This window comes from Chiloscyllium punctatum, chromosome 2 (genome assembly GCF_047496795.1).
Source record: "Chiloscyllium punctatum isolate Juve2018m chromosome 2, sChiPun1.3, whole genome shotgun sequence".
Classification (NCBI taxonomy): Eukaryota; Metazoa; Chordata; class Chondrichthyes; order Orectolobiformes; family Hemiscylliidae; genus Chiloscyllium; species Chiloscyllium punctatum.
This window is the reverse complement of record NC_092740.1, coordinates 134,430,549-134,456,674: the sequence shown is the minus strand read 5'-3', so window position 1 is coordinate 134,456,674 and position 26,126 is coordinate 134,430,549. Positions and strand designations below refer to the sequence as shown.

At 40.1% G+C, this 26,126-nt stretch overlaps 1 protein-coding gene across 15 annotated transcripts in view; it reads right to left on the bottom strand.

Moving 5' to 3' along the window:
* LOC140490074 (adhesion G protein-coupled receptor L3-like) overlaps positions 1-21,574 on the bottom strand; it is a 652,730-nt gene extending 631,156 nt beyond the window's left edge. For 6 of the 15 annotated variants that reach the window (XM_072589075.1, XM_072589080.1, XM_072589077.1 and 3 more), the window contains exon 1: positions 20,598-21,426. The gene's annotated coding sequence lies outside the window, so the exon portion shown is untranslated. Of the gene's footprint in view, positions 1-20,597; positions 21,429-21,455 lie in introns of those variants that run through there. The other 9 variants (XM_072589073.1, XM_072589085.1, XM_072589084.1 and 6 more) reach the window with 5 other exon arrangements.
* Positions 21,575-26,126: the final 4,552 nt, after the last annotated feature.

Below are 26,126 nucleotides of genomic sequence, written 5' to 3'. Positions count from 1 at the left end.
GATTGGTATGAAGTTCAAGTTTCTGTTCAACAAATACACATCATTGAAAGCATTTCATATTTAAAAATAAAAACCTACTTAGGTCAAGAAGATGTTTCTACAGCTAGTACTCACAGATATTACCAGCAAAATATTATCCTTCAAATGTACTCTCGTGGGGCAGGAGAATAAAGTACAATTGAATTTTATTGGCTACTAAGAATGCTCCAGACGATAACCAAACTAAAATCAATGCTTTTGATGTCTCAGGGAGGCAAATGTGCTGAATGCAAACATATCCCCATGGAATGCTACAGAAGACTTGAGTGTAACAGCCCTAAAAGGGAGTTACTAGAGAGATATACCATACATTGGAAATGAGTTAAACGCGAGGCCTTGCATTAGCCAAGGGACAAAACAAATAGGTACGACCACGAGCACACTGATCTCTATTTCACCCCCTGTAAAATGGAATTGCTGAGGAGCAAACCTGACCTCTCATCTTTTCAGCCTAATAAATACCAGACAAGCATTCAAAACTGAGAAAATTCTATCCAGCCAATCTGGTCAGCTTGGAGACATTTTAAAATGGACTGTGGAAGCCCTCAGCTTCCAAGGGCATTTCACTATCCATGAAAAGCCATGAGTTAAATTCAAAGCTGTAGACATTCATGATAAACATTAGACCATTTTCTGTACTTCAGCTAATTTCCTCTGCAATTAGAACCCATTACAAGCACTACGTTGAGGTGAGGGGTGAGCACAAAGTGCTGAGTGGTTTACGCCAAAGCTTAGAAATGGCATCAGAACCCAAGTACGAGGTCAAACATGACTTGGATACGAATGGAAATGGAAGATATAGCTCAAAAATTATAATGTAAGCAAAATGATAAAAGACCATTTCAAACTCTACACAATTATAAAATAATGCACATGAAGAAAACCAAACAGCACATGCGCTACAACAATGGTGTTCTACTCATGAAGGGAGACTTTGAAAATCTCAGAATCATTACGGAGTGCAGGCTATTTTTATTCATGAGATTAGAGTATTGGTGGAAAGGCTAGCATTTACTGCCACCTCTAACCTCCCTCAAAAAGTCATGATGATCCCACTACCTTCCAAATGTTACAATCTTTGTGATATAGGTACAGCACATCCAATGCCATTATGAGGAGTGTTCATGAACTCTGGTCAAGCACAATCAAGGAAGAGTGATGTATTTCCAAGTCATGAGGATGGTGGTTTAGTGAGGAAACCACAGCGCTATCAAGAGCTTGCTGACTTTGTTTTTTGAAGGCATTAGAGGTCATTGGTTTTGAAGCTACTATTGAAGGAGGGTTGAAGACCCGCTGCATTACATTTTGCAGATGTTACAAATTGCTGCCTCCAAGTGCCAGTGGCTCCTTGCTTTGGAAGTTACAACTTGATTATTGTTGAAGCTGTAGGTGAAGTAAGTTGAAATGAAAAATATTCCATCATGCTCCTGTTTTGCCTCTTGTAGATAGTCAACAAGCTTTGCAGAGTCAGGTTAGTTTACTCACAAGTGGATTTTCAACTTCTAACCTCTTCTTGTAGCTACAGTATGGGTGTCATGGTCACAGGGTCAGTACAACTTTCAAGGAGCCAATTTTGCCCATCGATTCAATGCCAGCTCACTGTATTCAGCATCCCATTCTGTCGCATTTCCACACATTATCCCAACAGTATTGCAAAATTATTTCCCCTAAGTACTTATCCAAATGCTTTCTGGTATCACTGACTGTCTCTACTTTCATAGGCAGTGGGTTACCAGTTATCATCCCTTACTGCCTTAGTGAATGCACTAATTAATGGTGACCAACAGTTATCTGCCAGTTAACTACCAGACTATGGCTACTTGTTAAACCAGGTAGCTCGACTGTGATTGGTCAGGTTATGAAACAAATGAAACACAAAATTATTAATTTATTAATAAAATCAAAACTGATTCCATAAAGATTCAGAGTTGGGTTAACACACGTTGTATCAAGTTAAAATATAAATGCTTACCCCTCTAAACTACACCAAGCACAGAATACACCATCACATGCCCATTCACATCAGGAAGAGGAAATAATCATTTATTTCTGCAGAGATTTAGTTTGAGAAAAGATATAAATATTTTTGACCCATAATTTACCATTCCTGATAGCAGGAAAAAAAAAGTGGAATGTTCAGATGGCTGCTGATCTGCTGTCCGTGCACATCTGGACAGTTTCCAGAAATATGGGCAAATGCCTCTGGAATCTTGGCAGACTCAGCTTACTCAGGAAATATTGTAGCAAGAAGACTTTCAATTGGTCTTCATTAGAGCCATCAAGGTTTACACAAGATTCACCAGAAACAAGTGACAGGAGCTGAGCAGCTTCTTTCTTTCAGCAAGCTACCCCAGTAAAAGTCCAAGCCTGCAAAAACAGTGTCCAAACTTTCCAATTACCAGTGACCATTATCCATCTCAATGTCACACTCAATTAAAATATTGCCTGGATGTCACATGCAGCCACTCTGGCAACACCTCCAAAATTCCTTTTTTTTGGTGTATTGTTGAACCAAATGTCTAATCATGTTTGCAATCAAGTGTCTGGCTGAATGTAAACTAAATTGTTAAGCAGGGTATTGATGATTAAGTAAAAACCAAAGAACTGCGAATGCATTAAAATAAGAAACAAAAGCAGTACTTGTTTGTAAAGCTCAGCAGGTTTGGCAGCATCTGTGAAGAGAAATCAAAGATAATATTTCATGTCAGGTGACTCTTCCTCAGAACTTTTTTTTGTTGATGATACCTTCCTTTTTTTGCTGATGATTGGAGGTGGACTGATAGTTGTGTCCAGTTGTCAAATACAGGACCAGTGCATTCTGACCAATTCTAAGTAATTTGCAACATTGATGGCAGTGGAACTGTACTGAGTATTTGGCAAGGGCTGCAGTTCCTTCTTAAATATACGTTCAGCAGTACAACCAGGGTGTTACTGGGGTTCCATGGTCTCCATCATAGTCTGGGACGCACAGCCTACTCTTTATTTCACATAAAGTGGATCAAATTGATCAAAAATTGGCATCTGTAATATTAGGGATTCAGGTGAAGGCAGAGGTGAATCATCCACTCAACAGCTCTGGCTGAAGATGGCAGCCAATCTTAGAACATAGAATAATGCAGCACAGAACAGGCCTTTCGACCCTCTATGTTGAGTCAACCTGTGAACTATTCTCAGCTCGTCCCCCTACACTATCCCAAAATCATCCATGTGCTTATCTAAGGATTGTTTAAATCTCCCTAATGTGGCTGAGTTGACTACATTAGCAGGTAGGGCATTCCACGCCCTTACCACTCTCTGTGTAAAGAGAGTGTCTCGTCTTTTAAACGGGCATAATGGGGTCTGCCATCACTCACAATGGGAATATTTATGAATCGTTCTTCTCCACTTTGTCCACATCCATTCACAACTGGATGTGGTGTTGCTGCATAGTTTTATCCAAGTCATTCATTGCTGCTCCACTGTTCAGCATGCTATAGCCCTGCTGTGCATCAAAGCCTGTGAAATGCCAGATCATCAAGCTAAAAGAATATAGGACACAATTTAGTAGAAATCACACTGTATAGCATTTTGAGCAGAATATACCTTGAGCACATTGTTTCATTCAAATTGCTATGGCACAAGGGAACATCAAGGACAGTGAACAAAAGCAGACCATGTAACACTGGCAAGTATGCAACAAAATCAACTTGGAATTCATTATATTCTAAATTTGAATTTTGCAGGTTAATTACATCATTATTCAGCATTACGTTTGTAGACCAGGTGTCTAGTGATGCTACACATCATAAAACTAGCTTGCTTACATGTTGCTATCTTTAATTTAAGCAGCTGAATGAGCTCTTGGTATATATTTCCCTAAATTAGTTGAGACTCTGGGACTTACCTTTTGCCCAGACTAATCCCACATAGCACTGATCTGCAAATAAAGTGCACATTTAAGTTCATTATGCCTATTAAATAAACCTTTGAAGTTTTCCCACTTCAATTTGCACAGAAACAAGTTTTCAGATTAGGATTAATAAAGTGGTCATTAGCAGCTGCTGCACAATGCATGGAAGAGAATGAAAGTGATCAGGAAATTCAATCACACTGAAATGCTGTAGTCATCAATCCTGGAAAACACACTAACTACTCAGCACTCTGATTGGCTCCTATCCATCCCATCAAACTTGACTGACAATATCCTGGACGGCAGGATGCTGCTGAGCTAATCTAACCCAGAGGCAAAGATCAGAACCCTTTTAATTAAAAAGTCAAGTTTCTACACCAAGTGAATAATGCTCTATAAAATGTTGACAGGAATGATTAAATAACATTAATATACTTACAACTAGAAACAAACTGCTGTACTTATTCAGCAGTCAACCTCTTAGATCCTCCGTCCAGTGTGTTATGCTTCATATGCTGCTATTTCTTTTTCAACATTCTCCTCTCAACACCCTCCACTTCACCCAAGCACGCAGATTGGTGGAAGATATAAATTCACACGTGGTGGTCACTGCCTGGTATAATGGGCATTATGGTGGTCCTAATTTTGACGTAGCTTATCAGCAACTGTTTGACTATGAACACATTACACCATATGCCCTTGCATGTGCATATACAATAAGTAGGAACTGAGTAGTAACTAGCTTCTACCTACTCCCATATTGGAGGCATGAACAGTCATGAAGCCAGTCTGAGCTGAGACAGACAGACAGACAGTCTCATGATTATAAAATCTGGGGCTGGTTTTCAAGCTCTGAAAGTCAAATTGAAAAAAGTGTTCCAATAAGTTCAGAAGGTCCTCATTTAATATTCCAACATATGGCAGTGTTACCAATCAACTTCATTAACAGAGCTCGCACAATATGCTTCATTTTAGTTATATGCATTTTTAAAAAAAATATCCAATTAGTAAGCTATCTCATTCATCAAGTCTAGATGTTTAAGTGTTAATAAAAGGCTTTTGTTACCAGAAGATGGGAATCAAACAGCTTTTTGCTTGAACAGAAGCATTATCATAGATGGTTTTGAACAGACAGATTTTGAAAACTGCAAAACAAAACCATTTCAGTGCAAAGAGAAACCAAGTTGCCCATAGCTCTCTGCCCTATGCTAAATGTTTAACTAAATTCTTATAAAGGCACTCATTACATTTGATTCATACACACCAAGAATAGTTTAGAAAAGGAGGCTGTTGTGAGCAGTTAATCTAACTTCATACTGTATACTTGCACCACTTAAACACACTTGCTGAGTCCATTACTATCATTATAGAAAGTCTCGATGCCTGTAGCATCAATGCATGATATTGTAATTCTTCTGTCAACATTTCTAATCTGTACAACAATATACCACAGAGTAGATCATATTGTCTACAGAAATTCAATTCTAAAACGTTGGGCTCTCTCAGTCCTCCACCATCTCCAAACCTTTTATTTCAAATTCAGATGTAAAAATGGTATAAAGTTATCTGGTACAAAATAAAAGCAGTGGATCATTTCACTCAAGCCAGTTCCATAGCTGATCCTATGGACTTGACCCTGTAACTTTAAATCGTCCCAATTGGTCTCTACATTCCTCAATACCCTTGGCCTGCAAGAATCCATTGTTTGTCTTCGTGTGCCACAATGGTTAACACATTTGCTTTAATTCCATTTACACGATTGAAGGAAAAGCCTATGTTACACCAATCCATTTCTTCATCTGAAACACTCAACTACCATCGCATACTATCAAAAGGATGCACTGCAAATGGTCCTTAAGATCATCTGATGGATACAGCTCAAAGCTGTTTTCCATTCCCAATTACTTCCTTTCCCAATCAGGTTACTCTAACTCCAGAACTGATTTCCACACTGAGGCGTAGGGTTACATAGGAATTTTCTTTCCTGACAGCTGGACATTCCAATCATCTTCAAGTTCTCAAAAGTTCACTCTCCTCGATCTGAGCACCAGTTCCCACTCGTGTTCTGCATATTGAACAGGGTCAGTATTTTCTCTGTTCCTGGTGCAGGGCTCCTGTCTCTCAAATCATTGAAGACTCATTTTGCCCAAGAGTTGTAAATATATCTTAGAAAACCTAAACTTGTTAATATAATTAAAGCCCATCTCTCTGGTAATGAACTACCTGATTGTAGCATTCAAGTCGAAATGCTTATCAGCTACATTTGAGATCCCAAATACTGCAATTATTTAGACAGATTCAAGTCTAGCCATTTATAGAAATGAGCATTTTTAATATTGTCCTGCAAGACTTGCAGACGAACAGTCGAACCACAGACAGTACTAATGCACTTGCCATTTCCTCGATGTGCACATTCTCAGCAAATCTCTTAACTTGACCTTCTCTCATCCCCAGAGCAATAAAGCACCTGGTTTGCTGACATGGGACATCAGGCTCACATGACCCAATTATTTTTTGCCTTTTACTTTAACTTAGAAGGGACCCGTTTCAAAACAAAATCTTATAAATTTTGTTTTCAAGGAGGAGAAAGATATAGCTCTTTTGGTTAAAGAGACAGAGATACATGGAAAGGGTGGGCTTAGGGTTGTGAGCTTAATGATCAGCTATGACTGTATTGAATAGCAGAGTAGGGTCAAGGGGGTCAAGTGGTCTCCTTCTGCTCCTAAGTTCTATGTACTTGTAACAGAGGATTGACTCTGGACAAAAATAGATGTTCATACTTGTAACCATGGTAGTTCATCAACTGTTTAGGATACATCTAATGCAGCCACACACATACATATAACATACTCCTATATATTTTTTCTCAGAAATAACCTTCAAGATAGAAGAGGAATGCATACATATCTTAATGGGTCTTTCCAGGTGTGGACATTCCTGGATGACTCAAGCACTCTCACCTATTCCCAAATGCCAGGAAGACAGTGGTGAAATGCCTCTTGAACTACTGAAGCCCATGTGGTGAAGGTACTCCCACACTGATGTTAGGAAGGGAATTCCAGGATTTTGACCCAACAACACTGAAGGAATGATACTATTCTTGCAAGTCAGGAAAGGGGGCAATTGGAGGTGGCACCGATCTCCCATAGGTCAGCAGCTCTAGGCCAAACTAGACAAGAACAGAAAATTTTCTTCTCAAAACAGAACATTAGAGTTTTATGGGTTTTATGACAGTTGTTTCCATGGTCATTATTTCTAACACTAGCTTTATGCTCTAAATTTTTCACCTGAACGGAAATCCCAGTAGCTGCAATCTGAATCCCTTTCTTGGGAGCATTAGTTTTAGCTTCGGGATTACTAGTCCAGTATTCATAGCATCACTACAGTGTGGATACAGGCCCTTCAACCCAAGAGGACCATGCCAACCTTCCAAACAGCAAACCTCCCAGACCCATTCCTCTACCCAATTTATCCTATATGTACCCCTGACTAATGCACCTAACCTACACAGCTCTGAACACTATGGGCAATTCAGCATGGCCAATTCACCCAACATGCACATCTTTGGATTGCAGGAGGAAACCCATGCAGACAACGTGCAAACTCCCCACAGTCACCGGAAGCTGGAATCAAACCCGGGTCGCTAGTGCTGTGAGACAGCAGTGCTAACCACTGAGCCATAGTTTTACTACAATGGCACCACCTCCACCTGATGATTACTAATCACGTGTGCCTGACTCCAAAAAAAAACAGACTCATACACTAACAGATATTTCAATCTTACTCTAACTGCACGCTGATTTCAAATGTTCATAATTCTGATATGAGTCAGTGTGAAACAGAAACACTGAGAACTCAATGCTCAGCAAAGAGTCCATAGAAGTGCAATTAAACAATGACCTGTTGCTGCAGCAAATCATGCAGATCAGTCAGCATAATAAAGAAAAAAAACTACACTCCCCAAAATTAGTGTACAGACCACAACCTATCCTCAACCAACCAGTTCAGTAGCAACCCACAATGTAGCTTCTCCAGCTGCTGAGAGAATGATGGGATTCTCCACTATTTGTCAAAAGAGCTCCCTCTGTTGCTAATAAAGCTGTGTATCTCTGTTGAGGCCAGACAATGAATTGGTCATTTCAATCAGTCCTTTTTTTTCAAATAGTACAGTTTTTAGGCTCAGCATAATATGCTACAACAAAGCAATTAGTACTGCAATACGAGTCATTTAGAATCTATGGCAACAAGCTCTTGGGTTAGATTTATTTCCTTCAGCAATTAAACAAAAATCCTCAGCACATTTTCACTTTAAAAGAAAATGCTTAAAGCTGTTGACTGAACTACATGAGCCAGATTTAGCCTCAATGGATTGTTGAAAACCTAATTCCAAATTGGAGCTCATTACTAGCTCACGGTTGTGGTACGATAATGCTCCACATTGTCTGTAAATTAAACAGTGCCATTCTGCATCTTGTATGCAATAGCTGGCTTGTTTTATCGTACATTATCACACCTTTCGAGAACAATTTCATGGACACTTTATGTCCACTTGCTCTCAACCATGTCTGAAGATTAAAACTCATACTGAAAACAAATAAGCATGTATCTACTTTGGTGAATAATTTCACTCTGTAGTGTTTTGTTTTGAACTCAGCAGTTGTGCAATCAGACAGGCTTCATCATGAATCAGGTAAAGTCATAGTCATCTTACTTTACCAGATGCTCAATGATAGCAGGTGCTCAATAATACATTCATGCAAAGAGTCTGCTTAAGAAGGATTTTAATTTCTTAAATAACCACTTGTTTTTGAAAAAAAAACCTGTTGAACAATCCAAGACAAAATGCACCACAATTACTGCAATGGCCAATCAAGGTTTTAGAACATTTTAAGAAAAACTGAACCAAAGACAACAGTGAAAACAAAAAAAAAATGCGGATGCTGGAAATCAAAAAAGCAATAGAAATTGCTGGAAAAATTGCTTAGATCTAGCAGCATCTGTCAAAAGAAAGGAAAGTTAATGTTTCGGATCCAGTGTCCCTTCTTCCAGTGACCCGAAACCTTAACTCCGCTTTCTCTCCACAGGTGCTGCCAGACCCACTGAGTCTTTCCAACTATTTATGATTTTGTTTCAAAGACAAAGACAATACAGGTAAGGTTTTACCTTGGCCATTCTCAAACTGACTTCTCCCTTTTCTACACATCTCACAAAAATAAAAGATAGCATAAAATCTTATAATTTTGAAAGTGGGAGAAGTTTTGTATCTCACTGAAATTTCAATCAAATGAGCCAACCACATAAACATAGCAGGATAAAAAGGTGGCAGCCGACTGAAGCGAGAAAAAGCCAAATGTTAACAGACTCAACAGCCCAATATGAGAAAACATGCAGCTAATTTAGTCTTCAACTGTTTCCTTTGATAAGTTTCACACTAAAATGTGGCAAGTATTTTCATTTGTGATGCTAAATGCACCACGAAAGGTTTTCCAAGAAAATATGCACTGTTAAATACAAGTGGGGCAGTTTCTATTACCAATTCAATGAGCTCCATCAAGTTGCCTATATTGAAAACCAGCTCGCTCTTACAAATCCACAGAAGTTTACAGGAGATCATGTCCATTTCAAAAGATAACCAAGTAGGTTCACTCTACTGCTCCTACCTCTGTATTTCCATTACAAACTTACACCCAGTTCTTTACACAGCTGATCTCGCAGCTGTAAATTAATCTACTTAAAACATAAACTGTAAAAAGGCAGGCCGGGGTGGGGGAGGGGAGGAAGGTGTTTAAAAGAAGATGCATTATCTCAGATATAACTGGTTCCAACTTCCCTGAACTCCTCCCCAACCTTGTGCCAATTAGAGATTGTGCAGTTTTAGCCAAGATGAATCCTAATTTCTTCTGAGACAGAACAAATAGCACGCAGGACAATTAAAAAAAACTAAGCAGTGCAAACCGGCAGCAAGAGAATGCACCAAAACCAAACCTATTAAAGCAGACACAAGCAAGCAGAGATTCACACTTCAGACCTCACTAGATGCTCTTTTTCAGAATCAAGAAAATTGACAAAAGCCATTGAGAGCACTCAGCACATTTTAAAAACTATCAAGTGCAAAGACCCAGCCTACACGCTGAATTAGGGTGACAAAAAAAAAATCGCACCTACAAAATTAAATTAAATAATTTTATTCATATTGAATGTTGTGATTTAATAGCATTTTAAATTTTACCTGTAAAAGCAAATACCATTATCCATGGAGTGTTATAATGCTGATTCTTCATGTCAGCACCCTAAAACTTGTTCTTAACATATGCATCAAGGCAACAATAACAAATGTGATACTTGCAGCAATGTGTAGTCCAATTTTAAAATCCTTGAAGGGATAAAAATTGGGCTTTTCAAGTTACATGAAGGAAAGAAGAAGCCTGTTCATCTATTGGAAGGTTTGTAGGCAAAGATTCTAAAGAACCAACTCTTCCGATAACAGACAGAGTTTCAACACTTGTCCATTGTTTCCATGAATGACAAACAGCAATAGGCAAAAAAAATGTATTTTGCTCCAAATGGCAGGAACAAATATTAACACTGTTATTTAATTGACAAGATAAGGGGATTTAAGCCACAAATTACTCAACAATTACAAAAGTTTCAAGCTACAAAATACAACTAAAGCCAGAATTCTCATTGAATTGAGCTATAGAAATACCTCACCAATTCACAGAAGACCAACACTGCATTTCAAATGTTCATGACCTCTCTTCAGAAAGTAAGCCACAATTTTATAAATCAACTACTAACATGCCTTCATTTAAAGTATGAAATGATTTCATTCCACAATTAATCCTGGAAATAAGTTAACGGACACAAAAAAGCGTGAGTGATGATTAGATGTGATCGGTGAAAAAAAAAAGTATTCCCCCTTCTCACTCTTTTCTTAGCCAGTCCCTTGGGATTGAATACAACTTGCTTCAATTCCAGTTCAATGAATTCTAAATAGCTAGCAAGTTCATAATGTGATTGGCCATATGCAAGGCTTGAAGGGTTGGATCAACAGCATTTGTGCCTTCTTCTGACACTTTAGTTTCACTTCTGTATGCTTACTGTTTGGTCATAAACCAGGACCTCCCATGAGTCAGTGGTAAGTGTGACCTCTTCAGGACTGCTTTGAAGATATTACAAAAGCATCGCAATTGTTTGCCTGAATTCGGTGGAATGCAGTTAATTTGTGACACTGTGCTGGGTACACAAACTACATGCCCTATCTAGCAGCTTTGTGTGATTAGCATCTTGATGCTGGACAAGCGTCTTGGGAAAGAATACTGCTATGGAACTTCTCTCTTGCAAATGGGATTCTGAGAATTTTGCAAATATACCACTGCAGGTAGTTCTCCAGTAATTTGAGGAGCCTGTTGTAGGCTGTGCACATCTTCATAGAATGAGATTTTGGCCTTCGAATACTCTTTCCCACAAAATGGGCAAAGACTGAGCTGGCACACTGGATAGGATCATAAATTTCATCATCTTTATCTGCCTTTGCTAATAGTGACAAATTGGTCCATGTTTTCCAGAATCTCACTGTTGACCTGAACTGATAGGAGAAAGTATTGGGATAGCTGAAAGAGGATCTTAATTTTCTATGTGTTTTGCAAAAAGCCTACTTTCACAGATACTCTAGAGAAGGAGTTAACAATGAACTGGAGCTCAGTTCTGAGTAATGCAAACACACAAGTGTCCTCTGCATACTGAACCTCCAAAGCGGAGACTGGAGTAAACAGAGGTTGAACAGTTTTCCATCTGTCCTGTAGATTATACTTATGCCTGTGAATAATTTCTAAAGGCAGTTTGCAGTGTTAGGACAAATGACTTGCCTTTTTAATCTGAGACTCTGTCCTTTCACTCTTGACCCTACTGCAAGGGGAAATATCCTTTATGCATCTACCCTGCTTATCCCTTTAAGAACTTTGTAATTTTTTTGACTACCTCTCATTCTTTTTATACTCCATAAAATACAGCTCTAGTTTGGAATCAGTCTAATGAAGCTCCATTGCAACCCTTTGCAAGTATATCCTTTCTTGGGCAAGTGAACAGGAAATGCACACAATATTCCCGGCCTAGTCTAACCACTGTTATATGACATAAGTATCTTTCTTCCTATACTCAGATCGTCTTGCGATTAAGGCTAACATACCACTTGCCTTCTGAAATTCTGAAAAGCACCTGCATGCTAGATTTCAGTGAGTTTTGAACAAACTCCTTCCGGATGTCAACACTCCAGTTTCTCAACATTCAAAAGATACTCTGTTGTTCCAATCAAAGTTGATAACTGCACCTATCCCTATTATATTCCATCTGCCACGGTTTTGCACACACACTTAGCCTGCCCCAATCTACCAAAACCTCTTTTGCATCCTCCTAATAACTAACATTTCACCAAATTTTGCTTCATCTACAAACTCGGAAATATTACGTTTCACTGAAAAATCCAAATCATGATGTTGTGAATGGCTAGGGCCCAAGCACTGATCTTTGTGGTACCCTCCGGTCACAAATTATTAACTTGAGAATTACCCTTTTTAAATATTCACTGCTTTCTGCCTGTTAAATAATCTTCAATTCAAGTGAATATATTACCGACACTTCCATGCACTTTAAATTTGTTGACTAACCTTCTGTTTTGGACTTCATCAGAAACTTTCCAAAATCCCAATACATCCAATGATCCCTCTCATCGACTCTGTTCGTTAACATCCTCAAAAACTCCAAGCTTGTCAAGTATGATTCCCCCTTCATTAATCCATTTTGATCCTGCCCAATGAGACAACTATTTTCTAAACACCAATAATCATATCTTTCGGAAAAGATTCTCATTTCCCTACTGCTGGCATCAGACTAACAACGCGGTTCCCCATTTTCTCACTCTTGTCTTTCTTAAAGAAAGAGTTTGCATCTGCAATCCGCAGGCTTCACTGCAGAATTAATGGAATTTTGAAATATCATCACCACATATCAACTATCACTACGGTCATTTATTCCACTCTAAAGGTGAAAGATTGTACCCTCTAGTTTTCTGTTGGATATTTTTGCCTATAGGAATGTACGTACTCTTTGAAAATCAAGTATGAATTCTTCAAATACCAGCCACTGCCTATCCAACATCAAACCTTTTAATGTTTTTTTTCAATCCACCACAGCAAACTTCTTCAAATCTGAAGAAAGATAACTATGAACATATCAGCCCCAGTTTCAGATTGAACAACTTTTTCAAACATAACTGAAAATTCTCTCACTAAATAGTCACTAGTCCCTAAATGTTGTTCTTTAACATGATCATTTATTCACTCACTCTCATCACATAATACTGAATCTCAATGCCCACATATGTATCTCAACACATTGCTTCAAAACAACCTTCTCAAGCATTTTCCAGGAATTCCTTCTCCTCCATACTGGTGCTCATTAGATTTACACAAACTCGAAGTAGATTAAAATCACCCATGATTACTGATTCTACACAGTGAAAAATCATGTCTGTGGTTCCCCTTAGTGGGCAAAAATCACACAGATGTTGGAAGGGACTTCCTCAGCCAATGGAAGATGGTGGAGGAGGAGGATCCTTACAATGATCTTCCCTGTGGCAGGCAGCAGAGAGATTCTGCTGTAGTTACCATCAATTGGACTTACTTCATTCATTAATAAAGTCGTGAGCAAAGGGTGCCTACATCAGTGGTGCGAGCCCAAATGAGGGGTATTTGTTGCATAGCCGGGTCAGACACGTATCATAGCCTTGTTTCAGAATGCCAGCAGAAATTCCATCCAATCCAAAGGCTTTGTTGTGCAACTGTTGAATGGCTTATTAAACTCACTTGAGACTGTATCATCAAACTGGAAAGGATATCAAGGAATTGAATGGAAGATGTCAAATCAAACTTCATCTCAGTTGAGTTCTTCAAAATTTTCTCTCCAGCAGATACTTACTGCCTCCCTGTCTTATTAGAACTCAAATCGTCCAAAAGCACCTTTAGCTAATTAGCTACTTTTGAAGAGTAGTCATTGCAGTAATGTATGGTGACAGCAGACAATTTACGCACAACAATATCCATTGAGTAATCAACTGAAAACAAGAAATTAACCCTTTTTTCCAGAAAAGAGATGCTTATTGAAGGATTGTCAGGACAAAACCCAAAAGAACTCTAACACTCTTGATTCTTTTTGATTTGTCCTCAAGTCAGACAGCATCTCAATTTAATATCTTGTCTGAAATATGGCACATCAGATCCCCAAATGTAGCAACTTCTACTAGGAGCTCCCTCGGTATTTCACTGGGAGTGCCAGCATTTTTGCTGAAGCTTCTGGAGTGGTTCTTGAACTCACAAACATTGGACTCAGTCAAGAGTTCTACCAAATGATCCATAGCTGACATAAAGGTTCAAAGAAAGAAAATGGATTAAAGAAATATGACAAGTATCCAGGTGCATATTGATTCAAAGAGGAACAAGTTATACAGTCGTAGAGTCATTTTGTTGAAGATGTTTGTCTTGTACTGTCAGGACAAATGCAAGAATGCCAAATTTCAAATAATCAAAACAATTTTTACTTCAAAGATAACTAGTGCTAAGTAGTTGGCAAGTTCTTGTGATTGGTCAAGATACTGTCATGAAGAAAGCAACAAGAAAATTATAGGCTTCGTATGTCTCTAGGGAATTCCAAAAAAAAAGAGAGGGGCTTGAATGTATTCCTTTTGTTTGTGGAGAACTGGTCACTGCATATGAATGTATTTTGCTTCAAGCATAATGTGTCACATTATGACCTTGACAGGTCATTTTGTATTGTGACAGTCGGGATTCTTTCACCGGTGCAGCCTAGTTCAGAATCACACCTGACAACATGTATTCTGCTTTGGATGTTGCAGGTGCAGACTGGTTGCATTCTCAAATGACTAAATGACACTTGGCCAGAGTCTACTTATCAACTAAACAGCACCAACATCCACTTCACAGAATCAGAATCACAGGATGCTTATGGTACATTCAGTCCATCATGTCTACATGGGATATCTGAGCATTTTAAATTAGTGCCAATTTCCTGGTTCTTTGCAGTAACCCTACTCAAATTCCTTAACTGTGTCCACAAACATCAGGAAAATTTCACCATCTCCATAATTGAAGTTTATCCCTGAGCAAAACACACTTTGAATTGCAGATTTATCTAACCACATTAACTGACATGTTGTTTCCCCTTGGACTGTGACTAGAAAGTCACAATGAAAAGACAAAGAGCTTCACTGCAGAACTAACAGTAAGGCACAACATTTCTCCAATGCCACCAGGACTCTTCAGGTCCAAGTTAGTACAACACAGATGGAATTGCATTTTAGCAACATTTCAAATATTCCCACAGATAACTGGGCAAATAAACAAAGTCCAGGAAATGCCTTCTCGTTCCACACTGATCCACCACGACAATGATGTCTGCATTCCTTAAAAAGATTAGCAATAAGTAGTTCTTTCCATCATAACTGCACAACAGATGACTTAATGTTCCTGTGCAAAATATCACAGCATTTATCCTGTCCAAAGACCAAAGAAATCCATAAATCAGGAGGATGCGTGAATAGATACATTATTAGGCAATTTCAGAATGATGTGAACTAAATTTGATTTCGGTCATCTGTTAAAAACCTGACTAATTACTGCTTTCTTCATTTCAGAACAGGGTTTGGAATTTTAGGTAGCTAAAATGGCCACGCAAGTGGACAGGGTTGTTAAGAAAGCATATGGTGTTTTGGCTTTCATTAACAGGGTGATTGAGTTTAAGAGTCATGAGATCTTGTTGCAGCTCTATAAAACTTTGGTTAGACCGCACTTGGAATACTGTGTCTAGTTCTGGTCACCCTATTATAGGAAAGATGTGGATGCTTTGGAGGGTTCAGAGGAGGTTTACCAGGATGCTGCCTGGACTGGAGGGCTTATCTTATGAAGAGAGGTTGACTGAGCTCGGACTTTTTTTCATTGGAGAAGAGGAGGAGGAGAGGGGGACCTAATTGAGGTATACAAGATAATGAGAGGCATAGATAGAGTCGATAGCCAGAGACTATTTCCCAGGGCAGAAATGAGTAACACGAGGGGTCATAGTTTTAAGCTGGTTGGAGGAAAGTATAGAGGGGATGTCAGAGGCGGGTTCTTTACACAGAGTTGAGAGAGCATGGAATGCATTGCCAGCAGTTGTGGAAGCAAGGTCATTGGGGATATTTAAGACACTACTGGACATGCATATGGTCACAGAAATTTGAGGGTGCATACATGAGGATCAATGGTCGGCACAACATCGTGGGCTGAAGGGCCTGTTCTGTGCTGTACTGTTCTATGTTCTAATTTGTGTGCTCTTTTTGTTCAGAATCAACAGCATATGGAAGATCTATTCAAAAGAATTTGCAGCATCATGGCATCACTTGAATTCAACACTATAGCATGCAACAATTGATGCTTATTTTAAAAGTATGAATATCACAAACTGGAAATAAACTCTGTCATCACTGACAAATCTTGAAACACACAAGTAAATACTTCCAGTAATTGTCCTGTCAGGAGTGAGGCATGAAAGTTCTCTTGGTCAACGATTCCTTTCAGGGTATCGCAAGTGGGATCAAACCAAATTTAGAATATTTCAAAAGAAGATTATTGGTGATTGTGGGCTGTTGGATGGGGTTGGGGAGGAGACGTGTGGTGATCTGTGGTATTTAGTGAGAATAGGGTTGGGGGGGGGGGGGGGAAGAAGGGAAGGGCATAACTCAAACTTTTCACCTTCTGCAAACTAGGAGAGAGAGAGAGAGAGAGAGAGAGAGAGAGAGAGAGAGAGAGAGAGAGAGAGAGAGAGAGAGAGAGAGAGAGAGAGAGAGAGAGAGAGAGAGAGAGAGAGAGAGAGAGCGCGCAATTGTCACTATTTGGATTTTATTCACTGACAACTCGAAACCAAGTAAATTAATTCTGAATTAAACAGAAGACACTTCAAATTTAGATTAAGAACAAAGCAACTCTGCACCAGAAAGCTGAAAGAGAAAATGGATTAAATTCAGACAGACAAACACATATTAGAAACAAACGTATTAAAAACAAACTGATGATTGGCTTCTCTTCCAGCTCCCTTGAGTTGGAAAAACCTTATCTACCACACTCCCCAACCCTGCCCCCCAGCTGGGGAGTGAAAATTTTCCATTCATTACTTCCATCTTCTCCTAAAAAAAATCTAAACCATAGGAACACCAATCTCTGGCTACAGCTTACTACGTAAAATAAATGGGTTCAAGCTGTGCCAGAAAAACAAATCCAATAGGGACACAATCCCATTTTAAGATCACCACAGCTCCATTTCAATCCTCTCGATTTGATAATTTTCTTACCCAGTAACTAACTGATAGACCGCTCTCCTGAAAATGTGTTGCTAGGTCATGATAAGATTAGGAGAGACTGCAATCAATGTATTAGAATGGAAAAAAAAATACACTAGATCTTTAAATTCCCCAATTCTTTGAAATGTATTCAAAAATTGAGACAGGAGCAAACACAAAAAATGCATTAAAAGGTTACCGGCATCCCAAATCTAAACACAAATGTGTCACAAGTGATTGGAATTCAGATTTGAAAAGTGGTTGGCAATGTTGCGATGAAATTTTAAGCCTGTCTCAATGCTGAACTTGGGCAAACAATTTCTTAGTTCTTACTTCCAGAGCAATACCACAAAACAAAGCTGATAAGAATGGCCAAACGTTTAATGTGGCATAGTTCCTATAACAGCAAGTCTGATGTAAAACCAGATGCCTCAAAACACTAGAATGGCCTCTAAACATCATAACAAAAAAAAAGCAATCAACCAAACCGCAATCAAACAAACCTACAATGACATACAAACTTAAGCCTACATTTTCAAAAAAAGTTTACAATTTTCACCTCAGCTTAATTGTAGTGCCATGTTGAATCCAAACTCATTAAATACTGTCAGCAGCACAGAAAAACAAGGGTCCTATGCTCAATCAGCTTCAATAGACTCTTTCTGTTCCTCGCTTGTGTAAAGCTATCTTTGAAATAAACTTACGTTCTGAAAAACAAAAGTATTTCCAGTATCCACTTTCTCCAATCGCATTCAAAAATAATAGGGCCATGCTTGTAAAACATCAGTCTTGCTGATTACAATTCAATATAGCTTTTTTTTGTTAATTATGGTGGCACTATTAAAACTCATGTGCAAACTCTCGAGTGCTTATGGTAGCAAAGGAGACCATTCACCATGCTGAGTCCACACTAGTTTTTTGCGAGAACAACTCAGAGTTCCACACACTTCCACACCCCCCCCCCCCCACCACCTTTCCCAGTTTTCATTTATCTTTGTAATTGTTTTCCCGATAGAGTGTTTGTTGTAATTGTTGCTTGAGCATCTTGATAGCAAATTCATTGTCTCCCATTTCTAAACAAAATCCAACATCTGTACATATCAAAGTCTGGAATGTAACTTTACATTAATTATAAAGATCATTCCTACAATGCAGAAAAAAATAAGCTTTAAAGGGTAAGATTATCTTATCCTGCTCCTAGAAGGAGAAAGAAGCAAGACAGAGAGAAAAAAAAATCAGTTTCTGGTTCAAGAATTTTTTGGACAGAAGTATTTGCCAATACAAATACTAGCACCTGACTGAGCAGAACTGTCGGCTGACAAACTCTATGGACGTAAAGCGGTTGCATATTAAAAGAAAATGTTTATTTTTTTATGCAATTAGAGTGGCCCAGCACTTTGCCATTAAACTTCAATGGTAATTACAGCAATTTGTAAGTCCCATCAACTAACTGCAGACTAATTTTCCAAATTGTACGCTGGGCCTAGTTTGCCCCAAACAGACCTTAAAAAAAATTCTCAAAGCAGTCATTTCACCTTCTCAGAACTAGCACCTTTTCCCCAGACAGAAGTGGAATTACAGTGCTGTGGTAAGTAAATGGATGCAATTCAGTCCATAAAATAATTCATTTTTACGCATGTAACTTGTTTCCAATGGCAAAGCAAACTGACAGCCGATTCCTCATACCCAATTGATCACTCTATAGAACAAAATAAGCTCCTTCTTTACACAATTCAAGTAAACGAGTGGAATTTGCCTCCGGTTAAATCGATGGAATGACAGCCACTGCTGCAAAAATGCTGGAGAGTTTCCTTTTACAAAAAAAAAGGGGAATACCTTCTAGCTCCCACTCAAAACCCGCTGGCAGTGGGAGCTATTCAGATCCAAGTCACCAGGATCTTTTCTTCCCCCCTCTTCCTTAGAACCTTGCAGTAGCTTTAGAAAACAGGGTGCCATTGAAAAACCGCTAACAGGGTCAGCTGCTGATGGAATGCTTTTTAGTATTCAGGTTACCCAGCCAAGCAGAACATCAAAAAAAACTCCAGCTCTTCGCTATTCTCACAGGCTTAAGTTAATGCAGAGTTACCAAGACAATACCGCTCCTCTCCTGAATAACATATACGCTCAGAACTGCTGAGCAAGTAAACACCTCACCCAAACTGCCTCCACCCGTTACTTACTTAAGAGAAGCAATTACTCCGTCATGGGCTAACAATGTTGTCAGGAAAAAAAGGTAATAAATGCAAGTGTCTCAATTTGACTACACAAGACTCCCTCGTATTTTAACATGCATACACGTTTCATGCCCCTCATTCATGAAGAAAATGTCTTCAGTGACCATTAATTTCATCTTGTGGCTTGGGGAGAACTGATTCAACAGTTGAAAAATCTGAAATGGACAGATTACACTCCTGAAGTGCGGTCTTGCCCACGGGCTGCTCTTGGAGTGTAATCCGGCCTCAACATTGTTTGAAAAGAAAATATGAATTGACATTTGTTTTTTTTACCAATTCAAGTACTTGATGTTCAGGATCGCAGTACTGGGAATACTCCGCTAATGACATTCTTCCATAGGAGTCAACTCAATGCAATCACGATGATAACCGGTTGTAAAAATAATTTGGGACTCGCGACAACCTACACAGTCTCACACGTAGTGTGTGGTCGACTCCAACAGAAACCATCACTTCCCCGAGTCCCACAATCCAACTGAATAAATTCCCACTATCCCAGGGCTGTGAACTAAACCCTCCGCCGTTATTACTGAGTGTCACACTCTCTCCTTCGATACAAAACAGCATTCCGGGACTGGAGATTTCTGCAGAGCACTCGCTCTCATTAAAATAAGCGAGAGATTCGCAAATAAAACGCACCGCGAATCAGAATAACCCTTTCGCACCCGCGAACATATGCTTTTGCATTAGTATTCCCAACATCGTGAAGGGACGTGATTTCTGCAGCTTTTTTTAAAAAAAAACACGGGAGATCACACATAACACAGTCCAGAGGAGAAATCAATCGGAAAGGAAACACGGTCGATTTCCATTGGAAATTAGGAAAGCAATTTCAACGTGCATGTATCAAAAAAGGAATGCCCCGAAGCGAAAAGCAGCAGCCGGCATTATAAAAACAAATTATCACAGCATTTAAAAGAAAATAAAACCTCAAACGAGCCAGGGCGATGAAGTGAAATGTAGCAACCATATGCGTATAGGAAGCATGGCGATGCTCTCTTGTATATGTAGTGCGTGAGAGTGTGTAAAATCCTAATTTCTTTCTCCTTACCACACAGCTAGGTTGAGTTCTTCTTGCGGGAAGCGAGCTCTGCTGGCTACCTTGATTCAGAGACAGTGAAAAGGCAGGGTAAACCGAGTCCCCATTCATGCAGTCACTGGCACGAACCGCCAGCCTCAAATCAACCCCGAATAACAGCTCGGCTTCATTTCCCGTCTCTCTCGGCTTCTCCTGGGAAGAATTGTCCAAGTTGGGCAAAGGCGGTGGCTTATTGTCTGCAGCAAGTCTCCTTCAGTGGTGGAAGGTGCAGCATGATGTCCTCAGGAGCTGCCATTGGGGATGGATGGAGCCTCTGGACGTCTCGCTGCTTTACTCCAACATCTCCGTGTCCTCATTCCCTCACTCCATTCCTCGGCTGGCAGGATGCAGCTCCACCTAGTTCTCCCTCTCACTGCCAGGCACTTTCCCTTCGAAAAGGTTAGGCGGATAGCGAGGACTTTGCAGCCGCCACCAGCACTCGTCTCTCTCACTCACACACTCCTTTTTTCCCCCCCACTGACTCTCACATTTCACTTAGCTAACCCCTGTGCCGCAGTCCACAGCCTTTTTTTTATTTTGTATACAGTTATTTCCTCTTCTTGTTTCGTTTTTTTTTAAATCGCCCACCTTTATATATCCTCCTGTTTCAGAAACTCAGCAAGCCCTCAATGCAATTCTACAGACCCCTCTCTATGCAGCTACACACAGATGAGGAAAAACGTCCTTGTTACACAAAAGCTCTCCCAGTTCTTTACCCCCGTCTCCCTATTATCGTATTTTTTCAAAAAAACTAGTACTTAATCTCGTTTTTACCCCTCTTCCCCGCCCCAAACTCCCATAGATACAGAATACATATATATATATATTTACAAGCACGCGAAGAACAAGCGAAATGTTTCCTTATAAACAGAGCTCCGCCAAATGGCAAACCAATTTAAACCCTGCTCTGGTGCTGATTTCAAAAAATAAGGAGGGAGAGAGTGTAAATCCTGGCAGTGGATCAGGCCAGCAGGTTGCATTTCGGAACGATACTGGCAAATACAGCACTCAATCCAATCTATCATTCTGCTAATGTTTCCAGGTAACCCCTTGACTCATTGCATCCTTCTGCCTTACTCCCTTCCCCTTAGTAAACACACAGATGGGTAAATGCATTTTAAGAAACAATGTTTTCAACCAAAACAGGCAACTCCATTTTAGTTGCCACGGAGATCATATCACTTTTTGGGGGTAAATGTGCACACATCGTTATTCTTAAATTTTGTAGGACTCCAGCGGCAATAAAATTAGCAATTTGTGTGCATTAATCACGGGAAGGTTGCAAACTTGCATTGCAGGTCGACAGTTCAGTTCCCGCTGCCATGGAAACGCAATCCCTCCACACGACAATCTAATTCCAAATTCCACTCGCTTGTTTTTTTTGGGGGGGGGTGCTTGGTGGAATGTGTGGGGAGTGTAAGGGAGAGGAAGAAAATACTGTTTTGCAGAAGTTCTCGCAACTTTTGTTAGAGAATTCAAATCTCCCCAACGTTGGCAGGAATGCCAGAATTCATCACTGTTGCAACAAAAGATTGCCTGGCTGCTATTAAAGTGTTCGACATCCAAAATGCTTCAGCCACAAAAACCAAAGGAAAAAAACCGATTTAAATTGCAAAAGAAAAGTCCGAGCACACATAAACATTTAAGGAGCCTGCTCCATTCCAGCGGCTAATCCGGTGCCGGGAGGTGGAGTGTCCCTACACAATGGGAAAGTCAGTAAATGCATCTTTCTGAAATCCTATCCTTGATTCACCGACAATGAGAAGAGAGAGAAAGGAATACAAAATGAATAGGGCACTCTGAAACTTTGCCCCGTGATTAAAATCGAGACGGTTCGTTTTGAGTGAATTGGTTGGTGTTACAGATTGGGGAGGGAAGCCTGTGATTTGGTATATCCGCGTCCCCTCGATGGCTCGGCGAGAAACACGAGGCATATCCTCATCTGCATTTGTCTATGATTTCACTACCACTAGCCTCAGCTCCAGCCTTGTGGTCTAATAGCTCTCGTCAGATTGCTAAACTAATGATCAATGGGGGAATTCCACGGAGGAGTGCTGCTGTGGCTGGTATCACTGACGGTGCTGCATTCAAACCTGCAGGCATTACCTACCCTTGTCCCACAATTGCTTAAAAATACCAATAAAGGGGGCTAAAATATACAGGTCACGCCTTTGCCAGTTTCCTGCCCCCTCCGATCACATATTATGATCATTATCCCTGAATGTTTTTTTTCACCTGTAGGGATTCCTGACCATCTACGGGGCTCAATGTGCCCTCTACTGGAAAATGATCTCCTCCGCATGAGAAACCATTCCGCACTTTTAAAAGGGACCCCCCCCTCCATCATCCTTTCACATTTTGATCTCCTCATTTAAGAAAGGGTGTAAAATGCAGTTCAGAGTTGGTTCACTCGTTTGACACCAGGGATGGGGCCGGCTATGTTCTGGAAAGTGTTATGCAGACTGGGCGCCTATCGTTTACGGTTCAGAAGAATGAGAGACAATCTTAATGAAGCATAGACGATCCTGAGGGAACTTGACACCATGAATGTTTTGTAAGGATGGTACCCCTTGTGGGGAGACTAAAACTAGAGGAAACGTTTTAAAGTTGCCCATTTAAGATGGAAATGATGTTTTTTCCAAGAGTACCATGAACTGAATTGAATTAAGTTTATTGACACATGAGAACAGTGAAAAGTTTATGAGTTCCCACTTAACGGCATCATCTTAAGCACAAAGATACCTATGTACAGAATGCATAAACTTGGAGATAGTCAGGACTGTAGATGCCGGAAAGCCAGAGTCGATAAAATGAGGAGCTGGAAAAAGCAGAGCAGGTCAAGCAGCATCGGATGACAAGAGCCCCGATGAAGGATCCTGTCTGAAACATCAACCCACCTGCTGTTCTGATGCTGCTGGCCTGCTGTGCATTTTCCAGCTTCAAGTTTTATCGAATACATAAACTCACGTTCCCTAGCTGGGAATGGAACCCAGGACATGGTGGTGAAAGCGCTGCATTCCAATTACTAAATCACCCAGTGAAACTCTGTGACTGTCGCCTCCCCAAACATTACTGAATATTTTAAAATCAGAGTTAGCTAACTTCTTAAATAATTTGTGGCCACAGCCAGATTGTCATAAACAGATTGAATGGTGGAGCATGTTCAAAGAGGGAAGATGGACTGCTTCTGCACCTTATATGTTTGTATACTAATTTATATCTTAACAGATTTCAATGTTATTCTGCTTTGTTGCAATTTCATGTCAAATTTTCACAACTCTTACCCCCAGCCTTACACAAAGAACACAAACAAGCTGTAATTCTTGGATGCAAATCTATGACATATGCCAAGAAATTTAGCCCATTTTCATAAAACTTGAATGAAGAACAAATTAAGCTGTTACAACAAATAGCACCATAATTTGGTTTTAAAGGATCTTGTTTTTCATAAGGAGAGAATAGTAATTTATAGTATATATTGTAATATGAGCTGTTGCAATGTTTGAGTTGTTGTTTGCACAATGGAAGGCAATGGTTAAGTCACCTGAACCTGATGGGAGGTATCCTAGGATATTATAGGAATCAGCTACAAAGATAGTGAACACAATAATAGTAATCTTTCGAGAACCTTTAGGTTCTGGAAAAGCTCAAGAGGATTAGAAAGTAGCCACCGAAACACCTCTATTTAAAAGTGAAGGAAACAAAAAAATAAGTAACTATCGCTGAACATCTGCTATTAGGAAAATTATAGTCTATTATACAGAGTGTAATAACAGAGCATTTGGAAATATGTAAATGATTAAGCAGAGTCAGCATGGCTTAATGAATTGGAAATCATGTCTGAAAATTTTATGAGAAATCTTTGAGGAGATAACAAACAGGGTAAATGAAGGGGAAGCAGTGGATCTAATCTATTTGAATTTTCAGAAAGCATTTCATAAACTATCACAAGTTTGGCCAGTCTAATAAAGGTAAAAGCTTATGGTGTTGGAGGTAGAATGGATAGAGAATTAGCTAACTAATAGAGCACAGAGAATTGGAGTGAGGTATATTTCAGGATGGCAACCTGTAAGTAGGGGAGTGCCACAGGGATCAGTGCTGGGACCAGAATTGTTAGCAATAAGTTTTACTGACTTGGACATGGAAAGTGAGTGTACTTCAGTCATGTTAGCGGATGACATGAGAAAAGGTGGAAAAACAAGTGGTGGTGATGACACCAAGAGTTGGCAGAGGGATATAAATAAGTTAGGCAAGTGGGCAAACCTTTGGCAGATGGAATATGAGTGAGTGGGCGAGGCCCCTTTCAGTCATGGCTGACCATGGGTTGCATCCTCGTTGCATCCTTATTGTTCTGGCTTTCTGCTTCCCTGAAGCAATATTGTTCATGACTCAAGAGACCAATGCTGGAGTGACAGTCCTGGTCACAGAAGTCACATCTGTATGTGGTCATTGATCTGCTAGAGCTGCTACACTCCTTGCTTCATGCCTGCTTGTTTGCTGCCGCGCTCATTGGCTTCTTTTCCCCTGTTTTGAGGTGTTGGTTCAGGATGCTTCTCCATCTCGTGTGGTCAGCTGCAAGCTGTTCCTAGGATTCCATAATGATCTCAAGCGACTTCATGTCCCTCATGCAGATGTCCTCGTAGCACAGCTGGAGATGCCCAGTGGGTCTTTTCCCGGATGCAAGCTCTTCATAGAAGATATCCTTTGGGATTCGGCCATCCTCCATGAGGTGGAGACGGTCCAGTCAATGCATTCTCTGCAGTCTGAGCAAAGTGTACATGCTGGGAAAGCCAGCACAAGATAAGACCGCTGGGTTGGACACTCTGCCTTGCCAGGATATACCCAGGATCCAGCGGATACTCCTCAAGTGGAAGGTGTTCGGTCTTCTCTCCTGTCTGTCATATGTAGTCCACATTTCACTGCTATACAGCAGTAAGCTTATGACGCAGGTGTTGTAGATTGACATTTTTGTCTTCACTGTCAGTTTGGGATTTGTCCATACTCGAGTTGTGAAGCAAGCAAGAGATGATGCTGTTTTCGCGATCCCCTTGTCGATCTCTGTATGTAAGGAGAGGTTGTCAGTGATGGAAGAGCCAAGGTCCATAAACTGATGAATGATATTGAGCTCATAGTCATCAAAGGTGATGACTGGCGGTGCCTCTGTATCCTGTCCCAGGACATTAGTCTTCTTCAGATGGATAGTTAACCCAATATCCTTGCAAGTGTGAGAGGCAGTCTGTCAGTAACTGGAGTTCCTGCTGGGTGTGGTTTACAACTGCAGCATTGGCAAGCAGTATGTCCCTGATGGGTACCATGCTTACTTTTGTCTTGGCTCTAAGGCGGGCAAGGTTGAAGAGCCTGCCTTCTGATCTAGTGCGTAGGTAAATCCTTTCCATTGCGGTGCTAAAGGCATGTTCCAGGAGCACTGCAAAAAAAAATCCCAAAGAGTGGGGGAGTGAGGACACAGCCTTGTCTGATGCCGCTGCAGATGTCAAAGGGCTC